Source organism: Marmota marmota, unplaced genomic scaffold, assembly GCF_001458135.2.
Source record: "Marmota marmota marmota unplaced genomic scaffold, marMar, whole genome shotgun sequence".
Taxonomy (NCBI): domain Eukaryota; kingdom Metazoa; phylum Chordata; class Mammalia; order Rodentia; family Sciuridae; genus Marmota; species Marmota marmota.
In genome coordinates this window covers 7,887,849-7,911,922 of record NW_026000136.1, presented here as the reverse complement: position 1 = coordinate 7,911,922, position 24,074 = coordinate 7,887,849, and the positions used below count along the sequence as shown (strand labels likewise).

The 24,074-nt window shown below is 37.2% G+C and overlaps 1 pseudogene; it reads right to left on the bottom strand.

Annotated features, from left to right (window-relative positions):
* Positions 1-13,492: 13,492 nt before the first annotated feature.
* Positions 13,493-14,253, bottom strand: LOC107155923 (annotated as a pseudogene).
* Between the last annotated feature and the right edge of the window lie 9,821 nt (positions 14,254-24,074).

Here is a 24,074-nt window from a genome sequence, read left to right as displayed (position 1 = left end):
GTTTGCTGGATGATCATGGTCAAAGCCCCTGTGTATAGCCTGTCTGAAGTTGGATACCCAATAGGGGAACTCACCTACTGAAGAGTCACTGTAGTGTGAGTAGCAGCAGCAATCGAAAGAGTGGATGAGGAAGGCAAGCCTTGAGAGAGGGGGCCCTTGAGCAGCAAGGCATTCCCCATTCCGGGTTTCGGCACCAATGAAAGAACCATCAAAACTTGCCATTGGAGAAAATGCCTGTTTATTAAGGAACAGCTCTGCATATTTATAGAGCATTCCCCGCACTATGCACTCTGCGTACCCCATGCTCTAAATGTCAACAACAAGGTCATTGGGGCTCTGATTGTCCTAGATCCCGTAGGAGGCCTATGGCCAGGGAACCCTTCGACATTCTGGGCATGGCAATCCATTGATGGTGCCTTGGGTCCTTGTCCCCAGCTGTAACAATCAATAGACAGGAACCCAGGGTGCGGATTCAGGTAGATAGGTGCAAGGTTGACTTTCTCCTTTACACTGGGGCTACCTTCTCAGTCCTGACAGAATTCTGGGGGCAAACAGTGCCGTCCACCTCTCCTATTGTCAGGTAGGAGAAAAGACCATCTATCCAAAAAAGACTCCCCTATTACTCTGTTCCATAGACAACTTCCCATTCTCTCAGACATTCCTATTTAAGCCCCAATGTCCTGTTTCTTTGCTCAACCGAGGTATTCTCTCTAAATTCAATACAACAATCAACATACAGGCTCCTGGCATCAGTCAGGCCCCAGAATCAGCCTGTTCACATTTTCTGGCCCTTTTGGTAGAAGACTGGCCATTCTGCTCCACTTGTGAGGCTGATATGAAATACCATACTAACCTGGCTGATCCAATTGTATGGGATACCCACACCCATTCCACCATTTCCTGCCAACCAGTTAACATTCATCTCAAAGATCCTAACACCTTCCCAAATCAGGCTCAATACCCCCTGTCCACAAAAGCTCTTCTGGGCCTACAACCTATTAATCAGGACCTTCTTGGCAAGGGGTACCTCCATCCTGCTCATTCCCCTTACAATACTACCATACTACCGGTAGAAAAGCCCAACGGGACCTATCGCTTAGTTCAGGACTCATCAACACCTCTGTTAGGCCCATACACCCTTTGGTTCCCAACCCATACACCCTCTGTCTCAGATCCCCACACTGCCACCCACTTCTTGGTCATAGATTTAAAGGATATCTTTTTGCCTTTAACCTGGACTGTCCTTCCTCAAGGATTTCGAGACAGTCCACACCTCTTTGGATAAACCTTGGCCTCTGACTTCCAATCTTTTCACCCCAGTGTCCCGAATCCTCCCTCTTGCAGTATGTTGATTATCATCTGGCAAATCTCTGTGCCCACCTGCGGGGAGGAAAGCACCCCACCACAACCTTTAAGGCTATGGTAGCCCTCAGGGACTCCTTCCTTGGGCAGATTCGAAAGTCCTAGTCCTCTCACCTTAAGACTCAGCCGCTAGAGAGACACTTACCCTCTCCTTCCTCTCTCCTCTTTCCGGCCCTGGGAGTACCCAGCCTCTCCAGGAGGGGTCCTGAAAAGCCTTGGCCAAGGTCTCCCATGGCTCCGGCTCTGTCCAGGATGAGAGCTTCAACTGTCAGGATTCAGTGACAACCACTCTCTGCATTTTGAACCTGCCATTTAGTCACTCCTGAATTTTTGGCTCTAGCTGGGACCAATTTTTGGCTCTAGCTGGCCCCTTTTGCCAATAAATCAGTTTCCTCCTTCTCTGCGTCCTCTTCCCTCCTCCTTACATGGGTAATGTGTCCTCTCTGCCGCTCGACTCTCCCCTACAATGCCTCTTGGATCAAATATAACACCCAGGCCTGCCCCACTTATCCCTTAGACAACCAAAGCAGATGGCCCCTTTCTGGGTCCCTGGATCTCTCCATGCTATGGGATCTCTACAATTTCCAGGCTTTCTTCTTGCTCCAATCCAATCCTACTCTCTGCACCTCTTGCAAACCTCTATAAATTCTTCTAGCCTGTCCAAAGGGTGCTCAACAGATGACACAGTTCTCCTATTTTTTGGCCTTAAAGGGATATCAGGCTTCTCCACAAAAGGCCAAAATAGCATGTAAAGAGGTCAATGTCTCTCAAGGGAAAAAGGCCATTACAGTAGACAGAAAACAGCTTATTGTGTCTATACACCAAAGACCAAAGATGACATACTCTCCTTCTTAGGTTTGGCTATATAATCTGGCCAAGGGCCCCCAAGATGAACCCCTACTCTCAGTGGTAGGGAAGCCCTTTAAAAAGGCCTTCCTCCAGGCACCTGCCCTGCATCTCCCCAACCTCTCCCGACCCTTCACTCTCCATGTACATGAAAAACAGGGACAAAGTCTGGGCATTTTGGGTCAGGAATATGGCCCCACATTTGCACCAGTGGCCTACCTATCCAAACAGCTCGACCCCACGGTCAATGGCTGACCCCCATGCCTCAGAGCCCTAGCAGTGGCCCATGACAATTTTACCCTGCCCTATCACCATTTCTGAGGGACCTCCACCCTCTTTGGACCTCGTCTGGTTCTCAGATGGTAGCTCCTTTATATACAAAGGGGTTAAAGTAGCGGGGTATGCTGTAATTTCCCTCTCATCCATCATAGAGGCAAAACCTCTCCCACCCAATAACACCAACCAACAAGCTAAACTCATAGCTGCCACAAGAGCATGCAAGCTATCGGAGGGAAAAAACCCTCTTCCTTCACTCCTTTTTCATCCTTCCCCCACGTGATAAGATCCTCCTACAACAGATCCCTTCCACTTGTCAGATCTGCCAGAGAATCAATACCAATATCAATACTCCATTAAAACCTAAACCTTTCCCTTCTCATCAGGCACACTGTCATATCCCAGCTGCAGACTGGCAGATTGATTTCACCAACATGCCCCAAGTAAAAAACAAGCCTTTCCCACTTCTAACAAGCAAGCCTCCATGGTAGTTGACTCACATAATCCCCTGTTTTGGGATGTCCACTTCTATCCAATGAGACAATGGCCCAGAATTCACCTCACAGGTAACTCAGGGACTGGCTCACATGCTATCACTCCCTTGGCATTTCTATTGCCCTTACCACCCCCAGGCTTCTGGAAAGGTTGAAAGGTGACTAGTTATTGTAAAGATCAAACCAGAAAAATACAGCTGGGCATGGTGGTGCACACCTGTAATCTCAGTGGCTCAGGAGGTAGAGGCAGGAGATCTGTGAGTTCAAACAACTTAGGGAAGCCATGAACAACTTAGCAAGACTATGTCTCAAAGATTTAAAATTAGTAAAAGGGATTGGGGATGTTGCTCAGTGGTTAAACACACCTGGGTTCAATCCCTGGTTAAAGAGAGAGAAAGAATGAAAGCAAGAGTGAGAGCGAGAATGAACATGAGAGAGAGAGAGAGAGAGAGAGAGAGAGAGAGAGAGAGAGAGATCATAATGAGAGAAAATGGACAAAAGTGAAGGTGAGTAGAAACTTTATAATTAACCACTGCTTTTGAAAGTTAGGCTCCTTGTATCCCACAAAATGAAAGGAAGATAAGAGTGCTACCCTCAGGTGTTTATTGGTAAATTTTACACAAATCAGTTTAGTGTTAAAAAAAAAAAAAAAAAACATGTTCAAAGCCTCACAACTACTAAGCAGCTTGCCTGGGATTGAAGATCAACTCAGTCTGACTCCAAAGCCAAAACACTTTCACTACTCTACTAGTCCACATGGCTCCTTGAAAAGTTCTTATTCCTAATTCTTTTAGGTTTTCAACAGGGACACTTTAAAAAAAAATAGGATTTTTGTCCATTTAGTGATCTTCTCTAATGGTTGTTGTATCCTTGAAATAATCTTCTGAAGCCTCTAGGAAGGACCTGGAATAATTTTGAGAAATGTCTGAGAAATGTTTTGAGGAAATAATGAACAACAATGTATTTCTAATTTCTTTTCACTGTAGAAATTTGAAAATATGCATAATGCACCCATTGGCATGGTTATAAACATTGTGCTTATGAAAAGTGTGGTAAAAAGAAGTCTGCACTGTGCCAAAACTAAGAATAAAATAAAAATAAGCCCATTAAAGAAAGTGTAGGGGAGCAGAGAGTTAAGTGAAAAATTTTAAAGGAGATATGAAATGATGCACTAACTCTCCTTCACAGAATATCATCAGGGAATATCTCTCAAAAGAAAAGGAAGATCCATGCTACTTTCCTTAATACAGAAGTTTTCATAATACCTCAAACTGAAAATGGATTTTATGACTACAGCATATATTCACTGATAGAATACATTCTCAAAATTAATACAAGTTTGTTAATTGATAATTATCTCCATTTATGATCTGTAGTGAAAAAAATTACAAAGAAAAATGAAAATGTAAGACACACCTATAATAATTTGATCAAAAATAAACACTAAAAGAGTTTATAATATATAGAAATTATGGATAAAAAATATAAAAAATAGAAATTGATTGTAAGGCAACACAATTATCATAAATGTCACTGATTTGGGAGATCCTGTGCCCCTGTTGGCTTTGGAAATCAATTGTCTCTGAGATTTAAGTGGTCTCTTATTTGTCACCCTGAAGGTTTGCTGATCTGCTGGAATGGAGGTTCCAATAGGCAGGAGAGGTTGTAACTGAAAAACAGTGTGGCAAATATGAGTTTTCCTAGGAGACTCAGGTGTCTCAACCAATGCCTGCCCAGCAGTTGATGTCGTGGTGCTGGAGCATTCACCCATGCATAAGGATCTGTGGGGCAACAACTCATGCCCTCTAATCTCAACCAGAGAGAGTCACCCACACCTTGGGACTTTCACACAAGCCTTACTTGTCCCTCATCTCTCATTTTCTCACTATACTGTTCCTTGGAATACAATCAAAGCTAAAATCGATACTCAACGTGAAAATTATGTTTCCTTCATGCAAATAGTAGCACATAGATGAAAACAATGACTTGCAAAATGTGATAATTATAAGTGCAATATTTAACTGCAGTTGATGGCATATTTGTTTAATTACTGTACAATGTTTTTTCACCTATGAGAAATTGATTTTGTCATAACAGGCCTTGATGTTGATTTTATTATCTCTTATAGTTATTCTCAAAGTGAGATTTACTATTTCCCTATTTGGTAGTACATGCTGATGGTGGAAATGGTCCTAGAGTACTTATTTTATTTTTTATTTTTTTTATTTTTGGTGTCAGGGACTAACCAGAGGTGATTGATCATTGAGCCCCAGTCACAGACCTTTTTAATATTTTATTTGGAGACAGGGTCTCCATAATTTGCTTACTGACTTGCAAACATGCTGAAGGTGGCTTTGAACCTGTAGTCTTCTTACCTCAGCCTCTTGAGCCACGTGGATTACAGGAGTATGCTACTGCACCCATCATTAATTTTATTTTATTTCCTTATAGGGAATCAGAGGAAAGAGAGAGAGAGAGAGAGAGAGAGAGAGAGAGAGAGAGAGAGAGAGAGAGATTCCAGAATGATTATTCATCTCTGTTAACTTAAATATCTGGAATGAATTTTGGATTGTGAAATTAGGCTCTAGGAGGCCTTAGATATATAGATACCTGGACTAAAGAAAAATCTATAGTTAATGAGTCAGGGGAGAGTATGTGAACTGCACCGGGGCTCTATGTCTTTTGGGTTGGGGCAAAATAAAAAAGTTATGAAGGTGGGTGTGGTATTGATAAAGAACTTCATAAATACTACAATTTTAAATAAAAGAAGGAATAGCAAAAGGTTTTTTTTTCTATTTGATGTGAGGCATGATAGTGCAAAGTCACCTTAAACTTAGAGACAAATTCTGGGAGAAGACAGGGATGCATTCAAGTGTTTATGTTCTTTGGAGTGGTAATTGAAAAGAAATTGAGATCATCATGTCTTTCAGTTAAAACTGATATTTTGGATCTATAAGGAGGCTGATGGATTTATTGAATCATTTTTAATAGTCAAATTATGTATGTTGAGATGTGAAACATGTCTTAGTTAATATCTCTCATTTTATTTGCGACAGCAAAGCTATTTAAACTACCCCATATGTATCCTCTAAGAGGTATACTATATGTTTTTAAAGTAAAGTCAAACTGAGATGTTATTTTTGAAATAGGCAGTGAGCAAAGCATATTAAGAATATCTATGACAAAAAATGTGTAGTAATTTTTTCATCAAAAAGATTACTAGTGTTTATTATACTGGGTGTTTTGTATGAGGGGATATAATAAATGAGATATAGTATTATTATGGTCATAATCTACTTATGATGTGCCATTATTATTCACAGAATTACAAACAGAAAACATTGGTATTTCAAAGAATCACATTTTTAAAAACTGAGTCTTTTATACTAAGATTTGATCCTTGAAGATATGGTTTTGATTTATATTAAAAGCTCTATAATCTATTTTAGCTGAGTATCTAGGGATTTCTACTGTGAATTTCTATTATACCCACACAATTTGTAAATGCCAAAACTTGATTTAATTAAAACTTTCTACTCATAATGTTAGAGCATCAGTGCCTCCTATACATCTTTCAGGATTATGGGTATAATATTTATGCAAAATTAAGGTGAAATTATAGCTGAATAAAAGTCTACATAATAAATCCAATATTAGCATTTTGTTTCTATTGTACATTCAGTAAGGTTTATTTTTTTTCATCACTGGAGTTTGAACACAAACATTTTCTATCACTAAGTTACATTCCCCAGTGTGTACGTGGAGATATATGTGTGTGTGTGTGTGTGTGTATTTGTATTTGGTACTGGGGATTGAACCCTGGGACACTTAACCACTGAGCTACATCCTCAGCCATCTTTATGTTTTTATTGACTGAGATAGAGTCTAACTCAGTTGCTAGGCCTGGCCTCAAACTTTAAATCCTCTTCTCTCAGCATTCCAAGTCACTGAAATTACAAATATATGGCTCCACAATCAAATATTTAGAAACTTTTTTTAAACATTGAGGTTTATGTTTAAGTTTGATGGGCCACCCAGATATATTTGTTACCTGATCCTAGGAAGAGAATTTCCAAAATTTTCATAGGGCATAAATATATTCTGGCTGTAGTGTCTGAAACCTCATTTTCATGGGACATATGAAATAAAGGAAAGTTTTTCATAACCAAACTAGAAGTAAACACTTTTAGTGTTGTGTGTTAGAAATAGTTACTTAGTGCAAAAACACAGTTCACTTCAGTTTTCTTCTGAATTTGCTAAACTAATATGATGAAGAGAATATTTTTAAAGTTATCTTTTGTTCTTGGATAAAACTCAGAATGACGGAATGAGCACGGGTGTTCATGCATATGGTTCCATTAACTTGGGAGTCTGACAAAGGAGGATCACACATTTGAAGCTCGCCTCTGCAAATTAGTGAGATCCTAAGCAACTTAGTGAAACCGTGTCTCAAAATAAAATATAAAAAAAGGGTCGAGATGTAACTCAGTGGGAAGCTCCTGGGTCCAATCACTGCTACAAAAGAAGAAGAAGAAGAAGAAGGAGGAGGAGGAGGAGGAGGAGGAGGAGGAGGAGGAGGAGGAGGAGGAAAGAAAACAAACCAACAAAACAACTTAGAATGTCTTATTGATCTAACCACAATTCTATAAAGAACTCCAAATGTATTTTTCTGTTTATCTCTACATGAAGGTTATGAAGGCCACTATTCAAAGTTATGTTTTCCACTGCTTAATTGCACTTTAATCCATTCAATTATTTTCTCAGTTCCTTTTTTTTAAAGTTCATCAATGTTCTTCAACTATTTTCTGCTTATACCAACTTAGGTATCCATTGGCCTCCTTTTTTAAAATTATTGTTAGTTGTTCAAAACATTACAAAGTTCTTGACATATCATATTTCATACATTTGATTCAAGCAGATTATGAACTCCCATTTTTACCCCATATACATATTGCAGATTCACATTGGTTCCACATCCACTTTTTTACATACTGCCATACTAGTGTCTGTTGTATTCTGCTGCCTTTCCTATCCTCTACTATCCTCCCTCCCCTCCCCTCCCATCTTCTCTCTCTACCCCATCTACTGTAATTCTTTTAATTGTTTTGTAACTTATTTTTGTGTGTGTGGTACTGGGGATTGAAATCAGCCTTCCTATTCTAGGTAAGTACTCTATCAGAAATCTACAGCTCCTGTCCTACTTTGACTGTTAGATCAAGGAACTTATTTAACTGTACTTATTTCTTTTAAAGTGTATGTTTTATATGTTCTGATAGTCATTTGACCAAAGCTAACTCCAAACACTCTTTGGGAAATACAGGTTTTACTTTAGCCTCCTCTTTTCTCCAATGTACTTTGAAAAAATGCCTTCAAAGCTGTGTTGTTTACCATGATCTGTTTGTGTATTCATGGTGGATTTCTGAATATATTATCTCATAGCCTTTTTTACTGAAAAATTCTTTTGAGATACCTTCTGATAATTTTATGAAAACTCCCTTTTATGTCACTTTCCAGTAACTGTTTTCAAAATTCTCTCTTTAATATGTATATGTATATATATGAACAAATCAAATATATATATATATATTTGTTACTTGATCCTAGGAAGAGTTTCCAAAATTTTCATAAAAATTAATTTTGAGTCAGGGACTCACAAATTTATTAAGGCTCTTTCTAAATTGCTGGTGTTGGCCTCAAGCATATGATTCTACTGACCCATGATCCTGAGGCATTAGGATTGCAGTTTTGTGCTACCATCAACAACTGGCAAGAGAAATTTCTCTAGATTCTTTCCATTGTTGCATTTCTGTAGTATGCCCACATTCACTCTTTCATAGAAGCAGATGGACTCTTAAGCAAATACATGAGGGACACCTGATTGTTGATTTAATTCACCTTATGATCCTTGAAAAGAGTTCTGATGAACATTAATATATCCCTCAATTTCCCATAGAGATTTTAATATTGCAAGTCCATTTGTTCTCACTTCTCACAGTTCAATTTGTAATTGCCCTCTTGTCTCAGCATGAAATTGGGCCATAAGATATTCCACAGTTTTTAGTAGACACTGAAACATTATAGAAAATAGCATGAAGCTCAACACACCAAGCTGATTTGCTTTTTTGTTGTTGTTCTGTAAGAGAATTAGCTGAGTAGCTGTCTAAAATCCTAGAATATAATGTTATTCATTCATCAGTGCAGTTTAATTTTATCTATGATGGAATTTTATTACACTGAGTAATAAGTTGCAGAGATAGCAACATAATGACACTTACTTTCTAAAATAGATACATCAATTTTCTTTTCAGCCATTTAGATTTTTGTCTTCCCTAAGTTATACTCAGGTTCTAGGTCTGTGATGTGCTTTTCACACACGGTATTCTCTAAGTATTTACCCCTCTGAGGAATCTGGGTTGACATAGCTATTGTAGAATGCTTCCTTTAACAAAAAGGATGGAAAAACAGTTGTGTTACTTGAATCACAGGGTCTTTCTGTGATGTCTTCTCTGGGCATTTTCTTAATAATGATGGGAAATAATATTATGTCAGATTTTCATTTCCTATATCAAAAGCAAACTTGACTTCAGGAGTTTATATGAAAATTTAGATTTTTTTTTGTTAATTTTCAGTATGATGTTGAGTGGCCATTTGACATCCAGAACCTGTGTTTTCTCATCTACAAAGGGGATGATTTTAGAGGACAAAATTGGATAATATATTTCATGGTTACTATTAATAGAAGCATGTGATGTGGCTCTATATCTGATAAAACACCTGAAAGACACAGTATAGATATTAATTGTTTAATTATTATCTGTCATTCACATTAATTTTATTTAAAAATCTTGTAATAACGTTTTTACGACAGTCACACATGTCAGCCACATTGGAATTCCAGATTCCAATTCTTTGGTGATTTAAGGTGATGCAACTGATTATATGCTTCTCATTTCTCTCTGCTTACTCTATGTCCCCAATAGAGAAATGCTCTGTTCCATGCCTCCATAACCCTTGTTCACCTGCTTTAAAAAATTATGTAGAAACCTGATGTTCTCAACCTATCAATATGATTTGTAATGAAGGCTTAAATTTACTTCTGAGTGGTATTTTGGTCCTTGTTATAAACTGTATAAGGACATCCCTGGGTCATGAAGTGGGAGCCACATTACCCCTATGATATATAAGAATGTTTTCTTTGTGTTATTATATATATATATATATATATATATATATATATATATATATATATATACAAACTGCTCTATTTTAAGTAAGTGTCACTAACCAAGTCTTAAAATAATAAGAAAAATTGCTTGAGTCATGTGGTCTGGTAGAATTGTTGGTCTTTCCAGTGAGAAACAATTGAACATAATTCCCAGCTCAGCTCCTTATTAAACATGAGGCTTTGGTCACAGAAGAAAAAATATCATGGCCATGTCATTAGGTCTAAAGTCAAATTACAAATTAAGAAGTTTGCCTTTAATTAATTTAAACAATAAAATCAAATCTGTGGCTAGATCTGAAAACATGGTACCCTATATCTTGGGACTTAATCTTCTTTTGCTTCCTGTCTGAAACCTGGAATTGAAATAATGCTGTGGCCAGCATTAGGTAGAAAAGACTGGTCTACTTCTGAATACTTTCTGGTTGGAGTTCTCTGATCTCATTCAAGGCAATATCTCTAGTGTTTGAGGGGGGAAATATTGGTAACATACTCTTTGTTCTCTACCATAAAAATGGGGATTTGAAAGTTCATCTTCCCAAGGTTAGTAGAGCTAAAGCTCTCAAATCTGGAATGTGGATGCTGTGAATTGAGAGATGGTGGAGAATTGAAAGAGAGACTCAGTTTTTTGTGTTGCTGAAAAATATCTACACCTCATTAGTAATGCACTATTTGCCAATTAATGATAATATTTTGGATATATTGTGCTGTGCCATTAAAATCTCTTTCAACTGTGTTTTTATTTTTTAATTTAAATTCTAGAATATTTTAAATTACTCTCATGTTTCAAGTAGTACGTTCACTGGAGACTGCTGCTTTAAGTTTTCTTTTCTGTTCTTTTTTTTTTCACAGTACAAACACAATCAATCTCCTTACAAGACAGAGAGCTGACAACTTTACAGTAAGTGTCATTTTATTATCCCCATTCATGTATAATATACAGACATATATATTTCATAAACTTCAATAAACTTATATGCAATAGTAAATGCAAATGTCCTCCTGCATGTGCTGGATCCCAATATCTCAAGAAAACCTATCCTTAAATTAGGGTATAGTATGTTAGGGAAGTGGATGAGTGCCCTCTAGTTGTGATGAATCTCCTGCTGTATTCTTCTTTAAAAAGGTGCTATAATTGTTTATCTTACCTACTATGAATACTGCTAATCAAGATGACAATGCACAATTTAGTTACATACTGATTCCAACTTATTTGAACATGTACCCACCATTGTTATTACTGTGTCATATGGTAGTTTTACAATTAGTTTTTAAAGAGCTTTCATGCTATTTTAAAGAGTGGGTGTACTAAATTTATATTCTAGTATAGTATGAAAGTGTTCCTTTCTTCCATATCTATATGATTGGAGTACTAATTATTTTTCACTTTTTGATAATAACTGTCCTAATAGCTGTGCTTAGGCTGCAGGTCTTATATTTGTCATAATTATCTGATGCAAGGTTTTTTTGTTTTGTTTTTTGGGGGGTTGGTTTTTTTTTTTTTTTTAGAATTCAGGCTGCCTATTAGTCACTAGAGGGAGGTATTCTAAGCTGTTTTAGAAATAAATAGGGAATAAATAGGAATCTGTGCTTTTTAACCCATAATCCTCACTTCTGGTGGGAATTGTATCCCATTGAAATGCTTGTGACCTAGGAAGATTGTTATATGCATAGTTGCCATTTTCCAATGCTTCTGTATGTCCTTAATACCACTTCTTATATGGAGAAAAAGGTTATTGATTAGACTTTATTCCAATTTACTGGATCAAACTTAATCATGTCTTTAGGAACCATAAATTCAAATAGAGCTAGAGTCTGAGGCACTGAGTATTTAGAACATCAAAATATGTTGATGAAACACAATTTAACTAGTAACATAAATTAGTCACCTTCTAAAGACAGGCACCCAGGAAAAAAATTCAGAAAGAAAGAATATGCACAATTACCATTTTAACAACTACAATCAGATTACATCACATAAGAATAAGTTATATTTTCACCAGGAATCTCTGACTGTAGTTGCTTTTTGCAGCCAAAATTTCTTGGTATTGGCATTTTAAAAATGTCTAATCTCTTGGACATGTGGGTCATACTCATATTCTGGATCCTGTGTTGTGCTTTGTTTTCACCCTGTAGCCTCCAAGCATTTGCTCCTATGATGAAGCGGAGTTGACATAGTTGTTTTTGAAGATTTCCCTTAACATAAAAAAGTAAAATCTGGGCACTATGGTGCATGACTGTAACTGCTACATCTCAGGAGGCTGAGACAGGAGGATCACAAATTCAAAGCCAGACTCAGCAAAAGTGAGGCAGTAAGCAACTCAGTGGGACCCTGTCTCTAAAATACAAAATAGGGCTGGGAATGTGGCTCAGTGTTTGAGTGCCCCTGTGTTCAATTCCCAGTACCAGAAAAAAGAAGTGAAATCTTATGTGTCTCTTAAGTCAAAGAATTCACCTTGGATATTTTGTCCTCATGGTACTGTCCTCACAATGTGGTGGAATAATATTTTCTCCTGACTGACATCCCTTATACCAGGAACAACCAAGACTTCAGGTAGCTTAGAAGCAATTTTATACAGGTATGTCCACAAGCAATTCTCATTTCTGTGCATGCTGCTGAGAAACTTTTTCATACCTAGTATCCTGTGTTATCTCATTTCTACTGAAGGGATGTTTTTAGATTACTCAGTTGTATAGTAGCTTCATGGAGACCATTGATACCAGTAGGTACTATGACCATACAGCTGACAAAACACCTTGAAGTTACTTGTAGAGACTGTTGAACAATTATCTGACACTCAGAACCTTATAACCTTGTCATCATGGGCATTCATGTCATGCACATGCCCAAATACAAAATTTTGAATCTTTCTTGTTTGAGATCCAGATTCCAATTCTGTGATAATTCATGGTATTGTCAATAAGCATAAGTCCCTCTTTGACCTTCTTTTACTCTAAACCCCTAATAAAGAAGTTTTTTCTGCATGCTTCTATAGCCCATGTACATTTGTGTTTTGAAAACATAAGACTAGGTGATCTTTTACCTCTTTCTAGAGCAACATGTCTTATAATTGACAAACTCTGATTAAACTGACCACATTTTATTTTATTTTTTAACTTATTTTATTATTTTTTAAATACATGACAACAGTGGAATGTATTACAATCCTTATTACACATATAGAGCACAATTTTTTATATCTCTGTATATAAAGTATGTCCATGTAAATTTCTGCCATTATATATGTACTTTTTCTTGTATTACAATTCTTTTTTTTTTTGAGGGTCTGATCTTATTTGTTACTGATAAAAATTCTTATTTTTGACTGGACTCAGACTTAGAAGTAGAAGCTCTCATAGAAGACAGCCTGTGTCTCTTGGCAATCCTTTCCTGGCGTTATTCTTTGGTTTCTTTCATTCTCTTGGCCCAAAGTTTGGCATATTCTGCAGTCTCTTCCTTATTCTTCTTAGTATGCTGTTTCTGCAGAGCAATACACCAGCGCTTGTGTTGAGTAAAAAGACATTGAATCTTTCGTGCTTTGGTCCTGGGTTTTTTACCTTCCTTGTTTAAGGGTTTTCTGACAACATATTGGTGAACATCATCTTCCTTAGAGAGATTGAAAAGTTTGCGGATTCTACTAGCTCTTTTGGGTCCCAGTCTACAATGTACAGTAGTATCAGTAAGTCCAGGATTATCCTTCTCCCCTTTTTTTAAAATAACCAAGTTGAGAATGATCAGATTGGCATCCACAATGCAACCTTAAACAGATTTACACTTTCTCTCTCCAGTTCACCTGGGTCTATAACAGAGTGCCCCTTACTCAGTAGTAAGCAAACACGGCCATGGGTCAAGATACCCTGCTTCATGGGGAAATGTTGTTTCTTGTTCCCGCCACTGATTCAGACCACATAACCCTTCTTTTCTTCACCCAGAGCATCCACAGCAACTTCTGTGGCCATATGCTTCTCATAAAAAGTATGAAATTTGTATTCATCATCCACTTCAATGAGTTTCTGACAGCCAGTGGCTGGAAAGGAGATATTCAGGTTCATCTTGGAGCAGCTGTATTACAATTCTTAATACACACCTTTATACCACAATTTTTCATATCTCTGTTTGTATATAAGGTGTATTGACACTCAATTCAAATCTTCATACAGGTATTTTGTGTAATGATGACCATCACATTCAACAATCCTTGCTAATTCCCTTCCTCCCTTTTCCTCTCACCCTTCTTTCCTATCTAGAATTAATCTGATCCTCCCATGCTCTTCCTCCCTACCCCACTATGAGTCACTCCTCTTGTATCAGAGAAAACATTCCGCATTTGTTTTTTGGGGATTGGCTGACTTCACTTAGCATTATCTTCTCCAATGCCATCCATTTACCTGCAAATGCCATGATTTTGTTCTTTTTTTAATGATGAGTAATATTCCATTGTGTATAAATGCGCATTTTTTTATCCATTCATCCACTAAAGGACATTTAGGTTGGCTCCACAGTTTAGCTATTGTGAATTGTGCTGCTATAAATTGATGTGGCTGTGTCCCTGTAGTATACTGTTTTTAAGTCCTTTGGGTATAGTCCGAGAAGAGGAATAGCTGGGTCAAATGGTGGTTCCATTCCCAGATTTACAAGAAATCTCCATACTGCTTTCCAAATTGGATGCACCAATTTGCAGTACCACCAGCAATACATGAGTATACCTTTTTCCCCATACCCTCACCATTATATTATGTTGTTTGTCTTCATAATAGCTGCCATCCTGACTGAAGTGAGATGATATATTAGAGTAGTTTTGATTTGCATTTCTCTGATTGCTAGAGATGATGAGCATTTTTTATATATTTGTTGATTGATTTTATATCTACTTCTGAGAAATGTCTGTTCAGGTGCTTGGCACATTTATTTATTGGCCCATTTATTTGTTTTTTTTAAACTGACCACATTTTAAATATCAGTCTATCCTTTAATTTGTAAAGGGGGTTTGAGATGAATTCTAGCTGGTGTTTGCCCTTGATGTAAACTGAATTAAGATTTTCTGTATCCTGGAATAAGAATCTAAAGGTAATTCAGATATATGAAAAGATTCTGTTTCTGTTAAAATATATAATATATAGTACTATATTCTATATACATATATCAGAATTCCTGGTTTTTCAATAATTATCCATATCAAGTCAGAAGAGAATAAGAAATGTTGCATTTGTCTTTTATTCTGGTGGGGGTGTTTTGGCTTTGGGATGAGATCAAGTTCATCCTGTGTCCAGCTGCTTATTAGGTGTGAGACTTTGACCATGGGAGGAAATAGATATTATAACCTGACTGTTAGCTCTAAGGACAAATTGCCAAATAAGATGTTTGCATTTCATGTATTTAAACAATTGAGTCAGGGATTCTGGACAGATCTGAAGTTATATATCCCCCATCTGAAATCTCATCTTCTTTTTTTTCTCCTGAATTACATGTGCAATGGAAGTGGAACTGTTACCAACATCAATCGGGAAGACTGATCTACTTTTGGATACTTCCTGGTTGAAGGTTCCTGCTCTCACTCATGGCTGTGTCTCTTCTAGTCTTTGGGCCTAAGGAGAAATATTTATAAGAAACTTTATCCCTTACCTCTAGCATAAAAACGAAGAAATCAGGACTGTACCTGCCTGAGGTAAGAGGAACCATAGCTCTCAAATCTGGAATGTGGCTGTTGTGAACTAAGATATACTGGAAGCTTTAAATACAGTGAGTTTGGGGATGTGTGTGTGTATATATATATGTATTTCATTAGTAAGATATATTACTATTGAAATACATAAATATATGTATTTCAATAGTAATATATCACAAAATGATAATATTTTTAATATATTGGCTTATTATCATTACAATCAATTTCACCTCTTTTAATTTTTAACATGAATACTAGAAAAATCTAAATTACTCTTGTGCCTCAAATATTATTTTAATTGTGCATTGCTTATTTAGAGGTTTGCTTTCCAGTAAAAACTCTCTTCTCTCAAGAAAAGAGAGCAGAAAATTTAAGTGAAATTTTACATTGATTATCATTACATTATTTCCATCCATGAATAATCTATAGATGTGTAAAATCCACACATTGATTTGACCTTATATACAGGGTTAAATACAAATGTCCTTCTTTCTGAGCTAGATCCTCTTCTATGAGGAAAACTGACCTTAAAGAAGGCCCCAGTTGGCTTGAGACCAGCACCCACTTTCGGTTTTTTTTGACACTCTGAAAAGGGAATCTGTGTCTTTGTGTGTCTTTTTGTCTGTGTCTCTGTTAAGTGTGATGGCATTGTTTTACTTTGGACAGATGCAGAGTCCCAAGTTCCAATCTGCCTTAGTTGTGTGGAGGTAACTTTAGCTAAATTTTAGCCTAAGAATGTCCCTAGTATGCTTCTCCTGTAAGGGACCAAAAGTCAATAGAACTGCCAGCTTTTCTGTTCTTAACTTTCATACCCCTCTTAGCTGTGTTTTTAAAAAAAACTTTGATAAACTTTACTCCCCTTTGTTAAATGGGATTAGGGCAGCAATGTTTTCTTTTCTTCCCATAGTTGGTTTGAGTGCACCCACTGCAGAGGGAAATGCCTGCTGGGGACCTAAGAACTTTGATACCTCGCTTTTTCTTTTTCTCAAAACCCTGTCCTCATTATTAAATTGGCATTAATTGGATTTGAGGACAGGAACCGAAATTTTCAGTCACACATTTTGGCACCCCAGAGGGGACTTTAGAGGAGCCTCCACTCTCTTTCTTGAGGAAGCCTAGCACAACTGAAAACAGAGGATTAACTTTTTGAGAGCTGACTACCGGAAAGTTAGGAGATATGCCAGCATGACTGGGATCAGACCAAATCAAAGGAGGTAATCCTGTAAGTAAAAGGAGGGACTGAGGGACTCCCGGCAGCTGCTGAAGCCCCTTTTTCTTCGGGAAACCTCCCTCATTTCTTCCCTGCACTGTAAGGATTGCTCCATAGGGGACACTGAATGCAGTAAAGTTGCCACACTGAGATCCTTGATTTTACACTTCTGGTTGCCCCTATGTGAGAACATCTGGTCCACTCATGGGGAAATCTATGGTGCCACTGATGTAGGAGTCATAATGGGAGTTAGAAACCTGAGGAGATTTTTCTCTTATCTGGTCTGTTTTAATGGTTATTATAGATTGTTTCTTGGGGATGATCTTGGCTGAATGTGTGTCTAAAAGATGATTTTTTTATTGTAACAATCTGATGTCTGAATGGGTTTTTGAAGCATTGCACAATCTTGCAGTTAAAAGTTGGGTTTAGGTTAGTGTTTAGTTTCTGATTTCAGATAATTCATGCCAGAGAACTTAAATACTTAAGATGGAAATTAAATAACTCTACTTCCAAATTGGCAAGTAACTCCCAATCATTTAGTTTTATTTTGGCATCAATTTTTTTAACTGGGTAGGCTGGGAAGATTTCACTAGGTGTACCAGAGCATTAATTTGGGCAAGGATAGTAAATTATGATATGGTATCTGTTCCCCTCATTGTGTAGGATTTAGGAAAGGAAAGTGTTGGATTGGGACGTTGGTCTGGCTTATTGAAATGACATTGAATAGCAACAGTCTTGGGAATTTTTAAAGCTTAATTTTGGATATACATGGTAGTATGTGGGTTCTCTTTTGGAATTTTTTTCAGGTGATTTAATGTAACTTAATACTACATTAGGAACTTCAGAACAAAGAAAGTAGCTTAATGATCCTGAAGGAATTTCTTCTGATGATAGCTTTTATATTATCAAGTAAGATCCTATTTTCAGTTTTGTGTGAGCAAGTTTTTCTAGTGTAGGAAGATATAAAGGTATGAAATTTTGTGAATTCTATTTTAAACTTGTATCATAATTTTCAACATCCAAACCTGAAAATTATGACTTAAGGTTAAAATGCCTTAAGCATGAGGCTTCTGCTCAGAAATCCAGTTTTTTTTTCCTGCTCCTTCCAGACCTCAGCCAGGACTTAAGTTGAAAGGCAAATAGAAGAAGCCTGCAAGCTCAGTAGGAGACTGAGCTGAGGCCCAAGGGAAAAAAAGAGAGTAAAAGTGTCTTTCTACCTGAACTCAAACTAGACTAAACCAAAAAAAAAAGTAAATTGTATGGTATTTACTAATTACTGGCCAGTCATTTTTTCTAGGACTCTTGCTTTTTCTTAGATTCTATATTTTTTTGAGCTCATGATTTTGATCCTACAGACCTAGATTAATGTTTTCCTGATCAGTTCTATTTTTGATCAACTGTGGAGTTTTTTTAAACACTGCAATGGAGATTTCACCTGAGAAAAGCTACAAGGCCTTTACTATTGTGTTATGTGTGCCCACTTGTGTTATGTGTTGTATGTCTCTCTGTGTGTATGTCCATATATCATGCAATGATATGACAATTGGCAGATATATGAGGAGCCTCACAAATTTAAAAAAAAATGGATCCAAATATCTTTGATTCATGTGATTTAAATGGTTCAATTTAAATTGGGTAAACAGATGAAAGTAAAGATGTCTTAAAATTAAGCTTATAAGTTTCCTAGGTGATAAAAACCTAATAAAATGCTGATGTCTATGAAATAATCTGCCTAAATTCAGAAATTTACAAGGATTGTTTCAAAATGTGAACAGAAAAGGAGGTTAACAAATGGAAAAGAGAAATTAAAAGGTTCTAGGTATGGATTTAACAGAGGGAAAAATGTGTTTCTGGATAAGAGAGTCTATGTGATTAAGTAAATAAGAGGGTTTAAGTAAGTGATAAAGAAGGTCTGTGTAAGTTGATTATATATGTAAGGTTTTTGAGCAAGTAATCTTAAAGAAATTAAAAATTATACAACTATGGTTAAACAACAACTGTTATTTTGCAATATTGTAATATGTTATTTCTTTAAGAACTAAATTTGGTTAATATAAAAACATCAATGTAATTGTGGTACTATTAATGTGTTCATATCTTCCAAGTATACAAGTCTATAAGGTAGAAGCTTTAAAAGAACATTATATCAAGCTGGTGTTCTAAAGTTTTGTGGTAATTTTAGGCTTAAAAGAAAAACATGTTGGCGATTTATTTATATCATTTGTGTTCTATAACTGGACTTGTTATCAATAAGATATGTAAAGTTCTATGTTACTTTTTACACTGAGATACAATTTAAATGTATTTTTAAGTTAATGAGAGCCTAATCTGTGTGAAGGTTGATATTGTAAAACACAAAATTACTTTGCTACTTTTCTACAAAAGGTTAAAAGCTTTCAGCCTTTCTTTAATTCATGTTTTAGATGTGATATTATATTGTGTTAGCTAATATTCATGTGAAACTTGAACAACAATTTATGTAGGCTTTATAAAATGATGTTTAAAAAGCAAAGATCAGCTTCAGAACTACAGTACTTAAGATTTATGAAGAGCCCCGCCTTACCTGAGATAAGGCTCTGTGTCCCATCTCACAACATGTAAAAATGACTATGAAAGAAGTAGGCCAGATTTCAGTACATTTAAAGTTGTGTCCAAAAGTTGGTTTTTGTCAAGATTACTAGGATCTCAAACAGGGGATTATAATGTATAACTCTGCCAAAATTCAAGGTAGCTATTACATGAACTAAATATGTTTTTACTCTTGTTAATTTTATTTTGTAGCTTTCTTATAAATGGTCTAAAGATTGCCTGTTAATGTTTTGCAGAGGTACTGACTTAAGAACACACAACCTGGGTTGATTTAAGATAATGAGTTATCACCTACAGGATAGAGAGGTAGGCATTGAAGATCAGTACTCTTAATATGAGGCTGTTGAAATTTATTTGCTGGATGTTTAAGATTAAGTTTTAAAATTAAAATTAAATTAAAAGGGCTAAGAAAACCAATGTTTGGCTCTTGCCCTCTGAGTCAGTCTGAATCCAGGGAACAGGGGACATCTCTAAAGAGATTTACAACTCTGGGCCACATAATCTCCTGATCAGGGAGATTAATGAGACCACTGAAGAACAGAAACCCAATCAGTGCATTTGCTATGAAGAGGAGGGACATCAGAGAAGGGAGACATCCCTGATGCTTCCAAGGGAAGCCACATGGTCAAGCAAGGCCTGGACCCATCCTAGTGCAAATGGCACTAGCAGAACAGAGAAGCTGTTGTAAAGTTCCCACAGGACTCCCATGGAAACTCAGCTGACTGTTAACAATAGATAGAAACAAAAGTCAGTTTGACTACTTCATCTTAAACACTTAGCAAAGACAATTAAAACAAAAACACAGCTATTCCTGGGCATTTTAAATAATAATAATACTTAAATGTAACTTCCAAGAATAAGTAAACTGGAGGCTACAAAAGAGATTCTTAGGCAGGAATGCCTGATAACTATCAAAAGGAACTGCCAGAGTAGTTTTTAGTTTAAAGCCTACAGCTATTTCTAACCTACACAGGTAGGCTTGGTGTTTGCTAGTATGGTTATCCAGCCCTAAGTAACAGAAATAAAGGTTTCTCTATTAGACATAGAGGTTATACTAGTAAAAAGATTTTGCAAGATCAGATGACATTAAATTATTAAACTGTATCTTAAGGGGAAGGACATCTGTAACCCTAAGAGTTAAATGTTATGTTTACAGTCCTGATAACTGGAAATGTTAAAGCCTAGTGAGGGAACTTCTGTACAGTGACATGTTCCAGCTGCTGCAACATTTATTCAGTACTCATGGTTTTTGTTTCTCTCATAGAAGCACCCATCCCCACATGACAACCTGTTTTTCCCCACCCAGACTTCAAATAGAACTGACTTCTAAAAAGGGAACTCACGTCCCCCACGTCATCCCCCACGTCGTCTCCCATGTCGTCGAGCCCCCTCATGTTCGATACCCTTTTTCAGCTCTGAAGCAGCCAGAATGAGCCGTTGCCCCTTCTCCTTACAGCAATAAAGAGTTCCTAAAATTAGGGGGGAATGAAGCCAGAAATAGATAGACAGTGTAGATAGGTAAATCGAGTCAGGTTGGATCTAAGAAGCCAATTTTGAGTGAGTCTGGGAAGTTAAAGACTGTCCCCTGAGGATTACTGTTTACCAAGATGTAGAGCCTGACCAAATAGGCCCCCAACTGAGGGAACCATGATTGGTTCCCAAGTTTCCAGCAAAGGAGGGAATGAAAAACCAGCCTCTACCTCAGAGCAAAGCCTGTCCAAGGAAGGGACATGACCTTTGTCCTTGGAAAGACCCACAGAGCACTCTTAGGCACATTTCCACCCTGCTAATTGTTTATCCACAAATAACAGGAGAGATCTGCTGCACCAGGTGTCCCTGACTCAGTCAGGCTAGGTGGGGACCCATAGCAAACCCCTAGCAGCCACCAATCAGCATGAGACAGGGAAATACCTGGGATGCCAGATGACCCTCCCAGTAGTTTATGGTGGTTGATAACATATTGGGAAACCATGTAATTCAGCACTAACACCCCTCTTGGCTTAAACCAATCAGTTCAAATGAATCCCCCTCTTGTAGTAACCAATCACCCCTTCCCAACTTGTTCCCACGAGTGAATGTGCTAATCATGTTTTAGAGTCGTTATTTGATTTCCCTGCTGTGTGTGATGATTTGCTAAGAGATGCTATGATGTATGTGGGGGTCCTTGCCTTCTCCAAAGAATGTATAAAACTACTGCAAACCCTGGGCTCGAGGCCTCTCAGTGTCACCTGTTGCTGTGTGCACACGGAGGACCGAGCTAGCTCACAATAAACACCTCTTTGCTGTTTCCATCGATCTTGGTCTCTGGTGGTCTTTTGGGGGTCCTGAATTCGAGCATAACATATATAATGTCCCAAAAGTGTCCCCAGTGGAAATCTATGATATCAAGAATTTCTAATGTTTGTTTGTCAAAACAATATCTTATTCAATCAGGCAGGTCATGAATTCATGGCATGAATTTGACAAAAGTGTAATAATTGAAGGAAGTTTTCCAATGTAGGGGATATGTATGTGCATATATATTTAAAGAGTTAAAATTGACTATTGTGAGAAGTAAAGGAAATTGTTAAAATATGTAAACACATATGTGAAAGATAGAGAGGTAATGTCTGAAAGTTATAAGTATAAAGTACTTTAGAAGGAAAATCCAGTGAATCCCCAGACTTGGGCCACACACCTGAAAACCAAATACATCTTCTTTCTTCTTATTCTCTAGGCTTCTTTCTCAGGAGTAGTGGTGTAAAATTCAAACCCACATCTTGAAAATATGTCTCTGAATAAACAAAATACATGGTCTTCACAGACCTTATTTTGTAATTTCAAAATTAATTTAACTAAAAGTCATTGAGCTCTGCTTCCAAATTTTATCCATAGTTCTTTCTTTCTTTCTTTCTTTCTTTCTTTCTTTCTTTCTTTCTTTCTTTCTTTCTTTCTTTCTTTCTTTCTTTCTTTTGAAAAAGGAAAAAGAAAATGTATTGCTTTGAAAGCAAAGGAGAAATACAGGGACTTTGGTTCCAAAAGCTGTGTGTGATTCTGCCCTCAGCAGAAATAGGCAGCATTTAAAGAGGGGACTCAAAGACTACATTCCATACATTCTAAATTGGAGTTGTAATTCACTTGTTAATTTGGGAGATAGTCATTTCTGAGATCTTCTGGTACCATCCCCATTGTCTGTATTACTTTGTTTTTATGGTGGGTGTATACTCAAAGAGAGATAACACTGCCTATCCTGGGAAAGAAAGGTAATCCTATTCACCTGAGATTAGGATGGGGAAGAGATTAGGGAGGAGCAGGAAGAGAGGATGAGAAAGAAACATGTCCATTTTAAAAATAAGTTGCTGTGGCCGAAAAGCAAGGGTGATATTCAAAGCATAAAGTGGACCACTGTTACAATTCCCACTCTCAATGTGTACATTCAATTTCTATGGGAAAATGAGCAATGACATCTTCAAATTTCTTCCTACTGAAGGTAAGTGATGTTGGGGAAAGTAATCCAAAATCCTTGTTCTCTATCAGGTGATGCTTGGAAAGTTGAGAGCATTCAGCATCAGAGCAGTCCAGGGATGCACAGTGGCTGTCAGCAGGTGACTGGACAAGGCAAACATAGAACAGGAATCATGCTTAATCAAAACCAAGACAGAAAAGCATAAAGTTTTTGCAAACAATTAGCACAAAAACAATTAGTGTTTCATCCAGTCTCAGAAAACCATGAGGACAGTAACTCAATCTTAAAAATGAAAAAGAGAAAAAGAGTTTCTCAATATAGGATATTAGAAAGATGTATTGGTCTATGAGATCAGGCTCAAATTGACTCAGGACAAACTTGGGACTCTAGAGTAATTTGTGATCATTCCTACAAAGGAACTCTTCATTTATTGCCTCCAGCTCTACTTATTTTTGGTAGGGTCGACACAAGTCGGGTAGGGTCTTTACTTACTTTTGATAGGGTCTTAATTTATATTTTTAAAATCTATCATTAGTTTTCCCTTTTTTAATGTCCATGTAGGACTGTAATTAGTCTATACTCTCCTTTATGGTGTTTAAGACCAAGTTTGTCAAAATTGACCTTATTCCTATCTACACTGAAGTATCAGTTGCTATTCCTCAGAGATCACTCTTGGAGACATGTGCAAAGACTCTGGCCTCCTTTAGATAACCTCTACCAATGGTGTGACCTGCCATGATGGGTGAGGTCTGGGGTCTGACTATACATGGCTTCTCTTGGAAGCATCAGGGACATTTCCATCTCCAATGACCCTGCACTTTATAGAATGTTCATTGGTGGGATTTTTGTTCTCTAGAGTCTTCTCACCAGAGTTACAGGACCCAGAGAGGCATCCCATTCTTCTCCAGGTTCTAGCTGACCTTAGAGTGTAAGGACAAAAATCTTTTTTATCTTAACCCTTTTA